Genomic DNA, 12,208 nt, shown 5'->3' with positions numbered 1-12,208 from the left:
CAGTCGTGCCCGCCCACTCGGCCCGGGGGCCCGAGGCGGGGCAGCCACGCGAGAGAGACCCGGCGCGGCTGCGCGGTGCCACAGCGACCCCTGGCGCGCGGAGGACCGCTCCGCGGGGCAGCCTGCGCCAGACCCAAGGGCCTCTGGCCGCTCGAATGCTATTGCAAACAGCTCGCCTCTGCGGGAATAGAATTCATAGACAATTTAAACCCACCCACACGCATAATATTTATAAACAATGTATTGCTTAATCGTAAAATAAAGGTGACATAAAATAAATTATAATTATATAATAGGCCCAGTATGTAAATGTTTGGGCCCAAATATAGGAGAAAACATTCTGAAGTTTTCAAAATATTGGGACCCAGTGGTAAAATCATCAGGCATGGACAGCTACAATTGTAGTAGCATCTATGGGTGATGGAATTTTCTAGAATTGAACAAATTTCGGTTACGTTTCATAAAACAAAATACAATCATCCCTCTATTTACATGGTAGTGGCATTTCTGGAAGGTTAGTTGACATTTAAGGGCACAAAAATACTTTCTGTTTCTATGTAAAAGGGAGTTAGTGTCTAGGCTCTGAGGCAGAGAAAGAAACTTTATTTCAGCTGGTCTAATAATTAAATTGACATGAGACAGATTAACAAGAGAAAATAAATGTAATGGTATATATAAGTATAGAAACTTCATATACATGAGAGAATCAGACACACACACACAGAGAGACACACACACATGAAAGGTTCAGAGACAGAAAGTTAAAATAAGCTATATGAGATATTCTGAGTTTGGATGAAGTAAAATGCCTTGGTGCTTCAAAGGGGAAAGAGGGTCATTTGCAGGACAATAAGAAGAGCAGATGTTGAGTAATTAGATGTTTGCCTACCCTACAGGTAGGTTGTAAAAAGTTAAATCTGGTAATAACTCTTAGTATAGGCAAGGTGTCCAATTTAAATTCTTTAAGGGATGGGGGTAAAAGTTTGTCCTGAGCCCGCAGGGTCTCTATTGCTTTCAGCTCAAAATAATTCACATGCCACAATGGCCTATCTTGGAGAAGCCTGTTCTGACAGACTTTAGAGCCGCCTTTGAAACTTTCCAAGAAGTTTCACATTCCAGAACTAGGGTTTAATAGGTTGTTCCTTATCTCACTAAACCAGTCTCAGTCTTGAGAATAGGTCAGTTCAGTTACACAGTTGTGTCTCCTTTCAGGAGATAGTAATGCAGGTGGGCTCCCAGAGTGAGGCCTAGAGTATAAGCAATCAAGAATTTAATAAGAAGCATATCTGTGTAAACAAAAGAAAAACAATGGTTAATGCTTAGAGCAGACTACAATCCCATCTCTGAGCTCTCAAAGCAGCCAGTCAGGAAGATTTCTAGATATCTGTCTGGAATCACCTTTGCCTGGAGTGAAGTTAGGCAGTTAATCTGATAAATTTTCCTTGACTACAGTTTGCATGTTTCCGGTGATCTGTCTACAACAGGCATGAAGATTGTCCATATATGAGATGTTGTGGTGATTTTTCTGAAATTTATTACAAGTTGTCACACTTTAGCTTGCATGGGTTTGGGGAAAGGATAGTTTAGTTCTCAATGGTTACAAGTTAGAAGGGTGGCAGAAAAATTGGAATCATTAGTTTGCAGAGTCATAGCAAACTAAAGGAGGAAATTAGAAGAATTCAGCATCTAGTCCAGTTTATGGGTAGAAAACAAACACCCCAAAAGACAATGAGCATTACTAGAATCCAATATCCACAAACGTGTATTACTGAAACATAATTTTCCCTCTAAACTCATCTCCATTTTGCCCTGGCTGGTGTTGTTCAGTGGTTAGAGCGTCATCCCATGAAGGGAAGGGCATTGGGTTCAATTCCCCATCAGGGCACAAATCCAGGTTTTGGGTGCCATTCTCAGTTGGAATTCATATGGGAGGCAACCAATCAATGTTTCTCTCCTTCTCACTTCCTGTGTCTCTAGAATCAATGGGGGGAAAAAAATCTCCATTTTTACCAAAGATAGCCAAGTTAAGACTAATTTGTTAGCAAAATAAGTCTAGTCTAGTAATCTTGGCCTGTTGTTTGTATAATTACAACAAGATAGCAATTTATCACGTAGGCTCTTTTACATATGCTTTTCTGGAATTTTTCATTAGTAACCTAGAGATTGAACTTTAAATCGCCTCTTGAAGCCAGAAAAGCTAAGCCAAGAACTTGCCGTCAGATCTTGCTTGCAATACCTTTAGATTTGGGCTAATTCTTCTCTTCTTAAGGTCCCCAAAATACACTGCATTTGTAGAATACCCAAATTCCATTTGTGCTGTGTTACAAGGAGAACAGTTTCTTATTGAACTTATGCAAAAAAGCAATATTGCCATGAAAATAAGAATGCTCACTGAATTCTGAGTTCTGAAGAGATCAAGTAGGAAGAAAAAGATGTTTCAGTTCTGTTTATAAAGGTATAATTTACCAAATTGCTATAAGTCATAGTTAATTTAAGAGGAAATTTTCCTTATACCTGGAAAAAAAATTAAAGAGCTAGCAATGTTTCAAACAAGAAGTCTTAAAAATGGTAATCATCCTCATCAATTCATTCGGTCTCATGTAATTAAGATTTGTTCTGCTTGAATCCAATTTTTCCCATTAGTTTGTAGACCTGGCCTGATGATAATTCCAAGAAGTTTGTAAGACTTCCTATCAAGGTTTGTATGATTTTCTCAGTGAAGTGGGTGCCTTGATCGCTAGAGATTGTGGAAGGTATACCCCACGTGGGAAATACATTTTTCTAACAGTTTCTTTGCCACTGTGAAGGTGTCAGCCTTGTGGAAGGCTTCAATCTATGTGGAAAATATACATGCAATAAGAACATTTTGAGGCCTGGCCAGCGCGGCAGTGGTTGAGCATTTACCTATGAACCGGGAGATCATGGTTAGATTCCAGTCAGGCCATATGCCTGGGTTGGGGGCTTGATCCCCAGTGTGGAGCCTGCAGGAGGCAGTTAGTGAATGATTCTCTCTCATCATTGATGTTTCTATCCCTCTCTCCCTCTCCCTTCCTCTCTGAAATCAATAAAAAATATATTGCCCTAGCCATTTTGGCTCAGTGGATAGAGCGTAGGCCTGTGGACTGAAGGATCCCGGGTTCGATTCCGGACAAGAGCATGTACCTCAGTCGCAGACTCCTAACCCTGGTTGGGGACATGTGGGAGGCAACCAATCAATGTGTCTCACATTAGTGTTTCTCTCTGTCTTTCCCTCTCCCTTCCACTCTCGCTAAAAATAAGTGGAAAAATGTCCTTAGGTGAGGATTATAATAATAATAATAAAATATATATATATATTTTTAAAAAGCATGTTGATAACCCATACCAAGTGGCAGTTGAATGAAAGCCAACTTAAGTGCACTATGGTGGGTGAAGAGATGTAAAAAATAAAAAAAGTGGGGTTTTAAAAAATGGTGTTTTTCCAGGGATCCCAGTAGAACCAAGCGTCCGATTTGGACCTCTCATCGCCCTGACTATTCATCTAACTTACAGCCATTGTTTCTCCATCTCAGTTTCTCTGATTCAGGATCAGACTGCTGTCATGTTACACAGGCACCAAAATGGCAAAAATCTGGCATTGAGGGGTCATTTTTGCAGAAGCAGAATGGACTTCATTCACATGTGCCATATCTTTATAGATTTTATTGCTGCTGCCTTTGCGTGAAAGCAGTGGTCGGCAAACTGCGGCTCGCGAGCCACATGCGGCTCTTTGGCCCCTTGAGTGTGGCTCTTCCACAAAATACCATGGCCTGGGCAAGTCTATTTTGAAGAAGTGGCGTTAGAAGAAGTTTAAGTTTAAAAAATTTGGCTCTCAAAAGAAATTTCAATCATTGTACTGTTGATATTTGGCTCTGTTGACTAATGAGTTTGCCGACCACTGAGCTAGAGAATTCCAAATACAGAAAGTTAGCTCTTACTCTTGAGAAGATTCTGTTTTCTTTCTGATTACAAACAAAATTATTTTGGTAAAACACAAAATCTTTGTTGTTGTTTTTGTGTTTTTTTTTTTGTTTTTTTTTTAGCAGAAAACTTTTCACAGTATCTTAGCAGGAACAAGACCAATAGTCCCAAGAAAATTTTGTCATTTTAGCAGGTGAGAGAATATTAAGTTAAGCACACTATTGGCATTAAAGCTTTAAAAAACACACATTCATTCAGTCTTATCCAGCTTGATCACACATAAAATTCTTTCTCAAGATTTCTTTTCACAAACCTTTTACAACTATCTTTGTTCCTTTTAATTTTCTTCTTGTTCTCTTACCCATTCAGAAATAATCAACTTATTTTAGGACAAACCATATTCTTTTAATTCCTTCAAAAATACACATTCATGCCCTAGCTGGTTTGGTTCAGTGGATAGAGCGTTGGCCTGCAGACTGAAGAGTCCCAGGTTTAATTCCAGTCAAGGGCACATGCAAGAGGCAGCCAATTTATGATTCTCATCATTGATGTTTCTATCTTTCTCTCCTCTCCCTTCCTCTCTGAAATCAATAAAAATATATTTTAAAAAAATGTTTTTTCATACCTATATTTTCTGAAAATATATGTTATTTCTTTTCATGTTAGAAACCTTAATTTCTGATGAAAACTGAGAAGTAGTTGTAAACTATCTGTTACACCAGTATTCTTTAGATCAATAAATTTATAAATGCATTCCATAACTTCCAGAAATACATGCTTTTTCATAGTACAATCTTTCAGGGAAGTACAAGTTACATTTACTGGTAGATCCAAATTTCTTTATTTCCTCTGTACAAGGAAGCCAAAACTAGGTAAATCTATATTCAGTAATTAATATGTCATCATTTTATCTTATTTGGAAATGCTCTGGATTGGCAATGAATTTCCATCATTTAGTTTAGTTTAGCAAACTTTGAAGTTTTGAGTTGTCTAAGAGATTTGGGAAACGATTTTTTAAAAATGTGTTTTTATTGATATTTAGAGAGAGAGGAAGGGTAGCTAGAAGCATTGATAAGAGATTGGCTGCCTCCTGCCAGCCCCTACCAGGAATTGAGGCCACACGCGGGGCAAATGCCCTGACCAGGAATTTGACCAGCGACCTCTTGGTTCCTGGGTTGATGCTTACTGGCTGAGCCACACTGGCTGGACTAGGAAACCATTTTTAAGTACCTACAAAATTTAATGATTGTTCAAGTGTTCACCTAAAAATTTTTCATTCTTTTTATACTATTTAATTTACTTTTTCTTAATTATGTTTAGATTACTTGTGAAAATTTCATCAAACCTAGTTATTTTTCTTGCTGACAAATGTTTCAAGAGTTATACGCCAAGATTGTGGGCTCTATCCCTGGTCAGGTCACATCAACCCGTGGCCCAGCCGAATGGTTCAGTTAGTTGAGCATCATCCTGTGTCCCGAAGGTTTGCCAGTTTGCTTCCTGGTCAGGGTATATAACTGGGTTGCAGATTCAATTCCCAGTTGGGGCCTGTTCGGAGGGCAGCCGATGGATAATTCTCTCTCTCCCCCTTCCTCTCTTTAAGCATGTCCTCAAATGAGGATTTAAAAATAATAATAATAATTAACCAATGAATGCGTAAACAAGTGGGACAACAAATCAATGTTTCTCTCCCTCTCTCTTTCAAATCAATCAATAAGAAAAAGACAAATGACATAACAGACACAACAGTGCCTATCTCTTAAAGGAAAAGAGCAATAAAAAAAGGAGAGTACTCATACCAAATAACCAAAGTCACTAAGCGCAAAGGAGCTAGCTCCGCAAATATTTTCTCCTGCTACTCTAAATTTAGAAAAGACAAAAATAGGAGGACCCTCACCACTCTGCTTCTACCAAACTGTAGGTAGAAATTGGAGAGTCTGACTTGGCAAGAAACCCTATCTTTTTTTTTTTTTTTTTTTGCTGGCTCACGTTTGAAGTCCCAGGATCTTTTTACTGTAGTAGTTCAGGGTGAGCAGTACCCGGCTGGTGAGGTGTCCTGCTCACAGCACCAACCCTGGGGGAAGAAGACTTTTTTCTTTTTTCTTTTTTTAAAATATATTTTATTGATTTTTTACAGAGAGGAAGGGAGAGGGAGAGAGAGTTAGAAACATCGATTAGCTGCCTCCTGCACACCTCCTACTGGGGATGTGCCCGCAACCAAGGTACATGCCCTTGACTGGAATCGAACCTGGGACCCTTGAGTCCGAAGGCCGACGCTCTATCCACTGAGCCAAACCGGTTAGGGCCAGAATACATTTTTCTTTACCCTTCTAACACACATGAGTCAGAGACAGAAAGGGAAAAAGAGGTATATTTGATATTTTGAGCTAGGTAAGGATGGGGTAAGGCACCTTGGACCTTCTGAGGGGAACAAGGTCATTTGCAAGATGATAAGATGAGCAGATGTGCAGTAATTAGAAATTTGCCCTGCCCTAAAGATAGGTCATAAGAAGTTACTTCTGGTGATAACTCTTATTATGGGCAGGTACCCAAATTAAATTCTTTAAGGGAGGGGGTAAAAGTTTCTCATGAGCCCTCAGGGTATCAATTGCTTTTGGCTCAAAATTATTCATGTTCCAAAGTGGTGCATTTTGAGGAGGCCTGTACCATACACCTTCAAGGCTCTTTGTTTTTGTCTCTTTTTCCCTCTTTCTTCCTCTCTGAAATCAATAATAATATATATCTTTTATTTATTTTTTAAATGACTTTAAAATATATATATATATATATATATTATTGATTTTTTACAGAGAGGAAGGGAGAGGGATAGAGAGTGAGAAATATCGATGAGAGAGAAACATCGATCAGCTGCCTCCTGCACACCTCCCACTGGGGATGTGCCCGCAACCAAGGTACGTGCCCTTGACCGGAATTGAACCCAGGACCTTTCAGTCCACAGGCTGACGCTCTATCCACTGAGCCTAACCGGTTTCAGCAATAATATATATTTTTTAAATGTAAAAAATATATATATATAATAAACTGGTTCATTGTGAGAAAAAGCTAATACACATAAATACCTGTGAATGTTTGTAGAAGTGTTCATTGGTATTATTACCAAGCTACATTTCTGTGAAGAGAGAAAAGTTACCTGAGTGAAAACAGGACAGAGAACAGCATGTGTCAAGGCCCTGAGCAGGGAGTGAGCTGGAGCTGAAGACTCCCACATTCTGGGGGAGGTGGAAAACACAGCCTGCTCTTGGGGACTTGAAACAGTTTGGACTTTATCCTGAGATCAAAGGGCAGAGCTGAAGGGTTTTAAGAGGGAAGTGCCTTGGTTCAAAATACATTAAAAAAAAAAAAGAAGGAGAAGAAAACTCTGGCTGCAGAATGCAAAAGTATGAGAGGGTAGAACCAGCTAGTGTTCTCAGAGGTTGAGCTTTGATCCATGAACCAAGAGGTCACGGGTTTGATTCCTGGCCAGGGCACATGCCTGGGTTTCGGGCTTTTTTCCCAGTAGGGGGTGTGCAGAAGGCAGCTGATCGATGATGTTTCTCTCTCATCGATGTTCCTATCTCTCTATCTCTCTCCCTTCCTTTCTCTCTCTCTCTCTCTCTCTCTCTCTCTCTCTCTCTCTCTCTCTAAAAAAATAAATAAATAATAAAAACATATTTTGAAAAAAACAACAACAACAGCAACAGTATTAGAGGGTGGCTGCAAAGGAGACTGGAAGGAGATGGCCACTAAGGTGGTGGCCATGGAGATGGAGGAAGTGGCTTGATTTGTAAAAATTTAGTATCATTTGTGATTAACTGGATGTGGGAAGTAAGAGAGGAGTCAAAGATGGTTCTCAAGTTTCTTGGGAATAAAAACAAAAATACATTGTTTACATCTAAACACAATGTTATCACTTAGTTTTAGAAGGGAGGGACATGCATATCCACCAAAGTAGGCACCTGGACTCCAGGACTGCAAAACCCAAACAGGACTTGATCAGGGCTAAAGGGAGGTGGGAAAATTGCTTGGCCAGTGATCTAGAAGGAGGCCTGAGCATGTCAGAATAAATCCACCTGTACTGGGGACAGGAGGGGTGCAATGTTTTGTTTCCCTGGGGTAGAACCTACTCTCTGTGTGTCTGCACTTAATAGATGGTATGAGGTGTCAAGGGAAAGAATGTGTCCAGGGTTGGGAAGAGGAAGAAGAAAAACTTTAAAAGTAAGGAGGTGGGGCCAAATAGTATGGCTCAATAGTTGAGCGTCAACCTATGAACCAGGAGGTCACGATTCAGTTCCCAGTCAGGATACATGCCCCGATTGCAGGCTCAATCCCCACTGTGGGGCATGTAGGAGACAGCTGATCAATGATTCTCATCATTGATGTTTCTATCTCTCTCTCCCTCTCCCTTCCTCTCTGAAATTAATAAACATATTTTTTTAAGTGAGGAGTTGGGTATAAATGTGAGCCTCTGCAGCTGAGGATTTTGCTGTACAGCAGAAAGGTAAATGCGAGTGTCCCATGTCCTGCATGGTTCAGGGTTGAGTCCGGGCTCTGGAGGAGGCCGAGCACAAACGAAAGAGACAAGACAAGAAATAATAATTTGGAAATTAGGGGCCAGGTGGAAGCCCAAGAAAGGACTCCGCTTTGCTCTGGTCTTGCGATCCCTTTTATTCAGGTTTGGGATCCACCCATAGCCTTTAGGCAGGCAATTTCCAGTAACAGGCAGACTATCTTATCAGTAAGGATTTACAAGACTGTTTGGTATGGAAGTTGCTTCAGCTACCATTGTCTCGACTAAACAGTGGGTGCACAGCTCTGACCTTTGCCAGAGCTTAAGGGTCACCAGCCTTCCAGGATTCCTGTCCACACCTCTCTGCTAGTGAAGACAATGATCGGCTTCCCGCAGGTAAAATATTTGCCTTCCGGATTCACTCATTTGTCATTCAACATACTTTATGTGGCATTCCTAGGAGCCAGCTCTCTCTGCTCTGGGGAGTGCTGTTCACAGAACAACCTGCCCTTATTGTGGAGAAAGATAAGAAACAAGTAGTGTGTGTGTGTGTGTGTGTGTGTGTGTGTGTGTGTGTGTGTGTGTGTGTGTGTAAACCTGGCGGAAAGAGCTTTGAATGTAGAGACTTTTAAAGGTAAGAGCAGGGGAAACCCAGCCCCATCCTCCAAGCAGGAGGCCAATTCTTTCTACAAGAGCTCCATTTCCTATACGCAACAATGCTTCTGCCTCATCAGGAAGGAAGACCCTTCCTTGTCCACAGACAGCCTCTTTGAGATCTTAGAGGTTTGACACAGCCCCCAAGTTCAAGACAGCTGCAAACTTTGCACAGCACTGGTCATATCTCTGGTCCTCCCCCATCTGTATGATAGGCTCAATAAGTCCTTTAAGGGAGAGGGACCCAGTACCTGCCCACTGCAGAGAAGACATTCTTTCGTTCCTGTCTGTCCTCCCCACATTGTGAGCTGCTAATCTGCCTGACACCTTGCTGGCCCTTACAATTAGGAAATTCTAAGGATAAACCACCATGTGATGAGCACCTACTGTGTGTCAGACATCATTTTGAGACCTCATATCAGTACTTATCATGTGTGTGACATGACCAAAGACCAGGGTGTAAAAATCTGAAACTGGCCTAAAAAAAGAACAAAAAACCACCACCATCTGTAGAGGTCAAGGGAAGAAATGAGGAGATTCATTACTGCTGTCTTCCAGTTCGGGGCCCCAGGCTGGATGCTGGCTACAGACCTGGGCCTTCCCCTGGAACGGGTCTCAGCCTGGTAGTAACAGCTGACCACTGGTAGTTGGTAGAAAACGGAGAGCCATGAAAGCATGCTCCTCCTGACTCCTCAAGACAACCTGCTGTAGGGGTGTACTTGATTGACAGCTGCTGCCCATCTTGTTCACTGGAGGGCTACACTTCCCCAAGCTGCTCCAGCCAATGATGAGCAGGGTGGAGGTCCGAGTGCCCGCCTACTCCTACGTGTCATGAACTCTTCTAATGGATATCCCACTAGGACTTGCCATCTACCTGGGCAATATTTTCTCAAAACTGTGCTGCAGCCTGAAGCTCCTCCGACCCAATGCTTCCTTCTTGTTTTCCTAGACCTACATCAGGAAAAAAATTTTTTTAAATATATTTTATTGATTTTTTTACAGAGAGGAAGGGAGAGGGATAGAGAGTTAGAAACATCGATGACAGAGAAACATCGATCAGCTGCCTCCTGCACACCCCCTACTGGGGATGTGCCTGAAACCAAGGTACATGTCCTTGACCAGAATCGAACCTGGGACCCTTTGGTCCACAGGCTGATGCTCTATGAGCCAAACCGGTTAGGGTCATCAGGACATTTTTAAGGAAATATGAGTACAAGTGGGGTCCCATGAAGGGGGTATTGGGATGATTGAGTCCCCTTTTCAGCCTCACCTGGGCCTCATGGTATGATTATCTCATAGGATACCCATCATGGTTTAATTAAAAGCACTCCCTGCCTATTTCTAGTTTCATCTCCTTCATCCTTCACAGGCATTTCCCCAATAAATCTCTTGCACACCTCATCCCGTCTTGGTGTCTGCTTCTTGGAGGACCCAAACTAATACACAGACCATGTGCCACAGACTCAACACACCTGCCTCTTGTGGATGGTCCTTGAAGTTGATAAAGCAGTTCGCCACCACTAATTCATTTCATGTTGACACGAAGCATATTCAGCCACCCAGTGTCTGAGCGCCTGGGAAAAGGAGGCTGTCATGAAAGTCTGATGGCCACAAGCAGAGAGGAGCATCCAAGAGCGGTGGGGATGTGCATGCTGCCCAGGATAGCTTCTCACGCTGGCAATGCAGCTTACTGACCCACGGTCTGACTCTGACACAGAAACAGGCTCAGAGAAAAGAAGGAGGATCCAGTAGGCTCCACTCAGAGTTGGAGCAAATCATCCCTCAAAAGTAGCTGCTACTCACCATACTGACTTCTTATTTGAAATCTGATGTCTGGAAAGAACTCACCTACCCTACAAGGAGGTGACCTTGGGGGCGGCAGGGTTAAAGGCAAAGTCACCTCCTTTAGTGTGGGTGAGTTCCAAATTCCCTGCCCTTCTGGTGAAAATCCTCTGCATTCCCCAATATAACCTGGGAGCTTCTTGGCCGTGCAGCGCTTCAGGCCCACCTTTTGCCTATTGAAATAGAATCTGCATGTTATCAAGATCCCCAATAAGGTTTGAGAAACTCCATTCCACTGTGCCCTGCCCACCACCCACTCTGCCCTGCCCAGGACTCGGTAACTATGATGTCCACACAATGCAATACTATTCAGCAGCAGCAACAACAACAACAACAACAAAAGTACGAGTACATGCTACAGTGAATCTTGAAAACATCATGCTAAGTGAAAGAAGCCAGTGTGGACAGAAGTGCCACATGTTAATCTGACAAGCTCAGGGGAGGCCTGCATGGCAGTCTTGCAAACTCAAAGACCTAAAGTAACCACAAAGGATGGTCTGAAATTAAAACTTGAAACTAAAAGCAGTTATGGTGGGTAGTCACCTCCTAGGCCAGTATCTTCCCTGACAAGGTCAACCTTTGCCTTAACTGAGCCTATTGTCTTTTTGCATCTATGACAACATATCATAGAAATGTCAAGGTTACTTGCAACTTCCCTTTTTTCCGGACCCCTCAGGGCACAACCAATGCCCTAGGCGTCAGGACAGATACCACAAATTCCTTCATTGTTATCATGTTCATTGTTGACTGTTAACTATCCTGTACCCACCCACCTAAGTAAAAGAAGTATGTCTGTCATTTTACTTTTCATTGACTCACAGAGGTTTCCCTGCCCCCACCCCTTTGCTTTCTCCTGCCTCTCTAATCTATCACCAATGGCTTTCATGTAATCCACTTACATCTTCTCCTTTGATTGTAATGTATAAAACGGGCGTCCTCAAACTACGGCCCGCGGGCCACATGCGGGTGTTTTTGCCGTTTTGTTTTTTTGCTTCAAAATAAGATATGTGCAGTGTGCATAGGAATTTGTTCATAGTTTTTTTTAAACTATAGTCCGGCCCTCCAGCGGTCTGAGAGACAGTGAACTGGCCCCCTGTTTAAAAAATTTGAGGACCCCTTTCTCCGGAGCATTATCCCAATATGATGAGATTCTGCTTCCCGGCAATTGTCCGACAGTTTGGCTCAAATAAACTCACAAAAATTCTTTACAGGTTTGAATGTTTTTACGTTAACACCAGTCACAAAAGACAGCATAGTGTAAGAAACCAT

The sequence above is a fragment of the Cnephaeus nilssonii genome, assembly GCF_951640355.1.
Source record: "Cnephaeus nilssonii genome assembly, chromosome: 7".
NCBI classification, from domain to species: domain Eukaryota; kingdom Metazoa; phylum Chordata; class Mammalia; order Chiroptera; family Vespertilionidae; genus Cnephaeus; species Cnephaeus nilssonii.
This window is presented reverse-complemented; position numbering follows the sequence as displayed.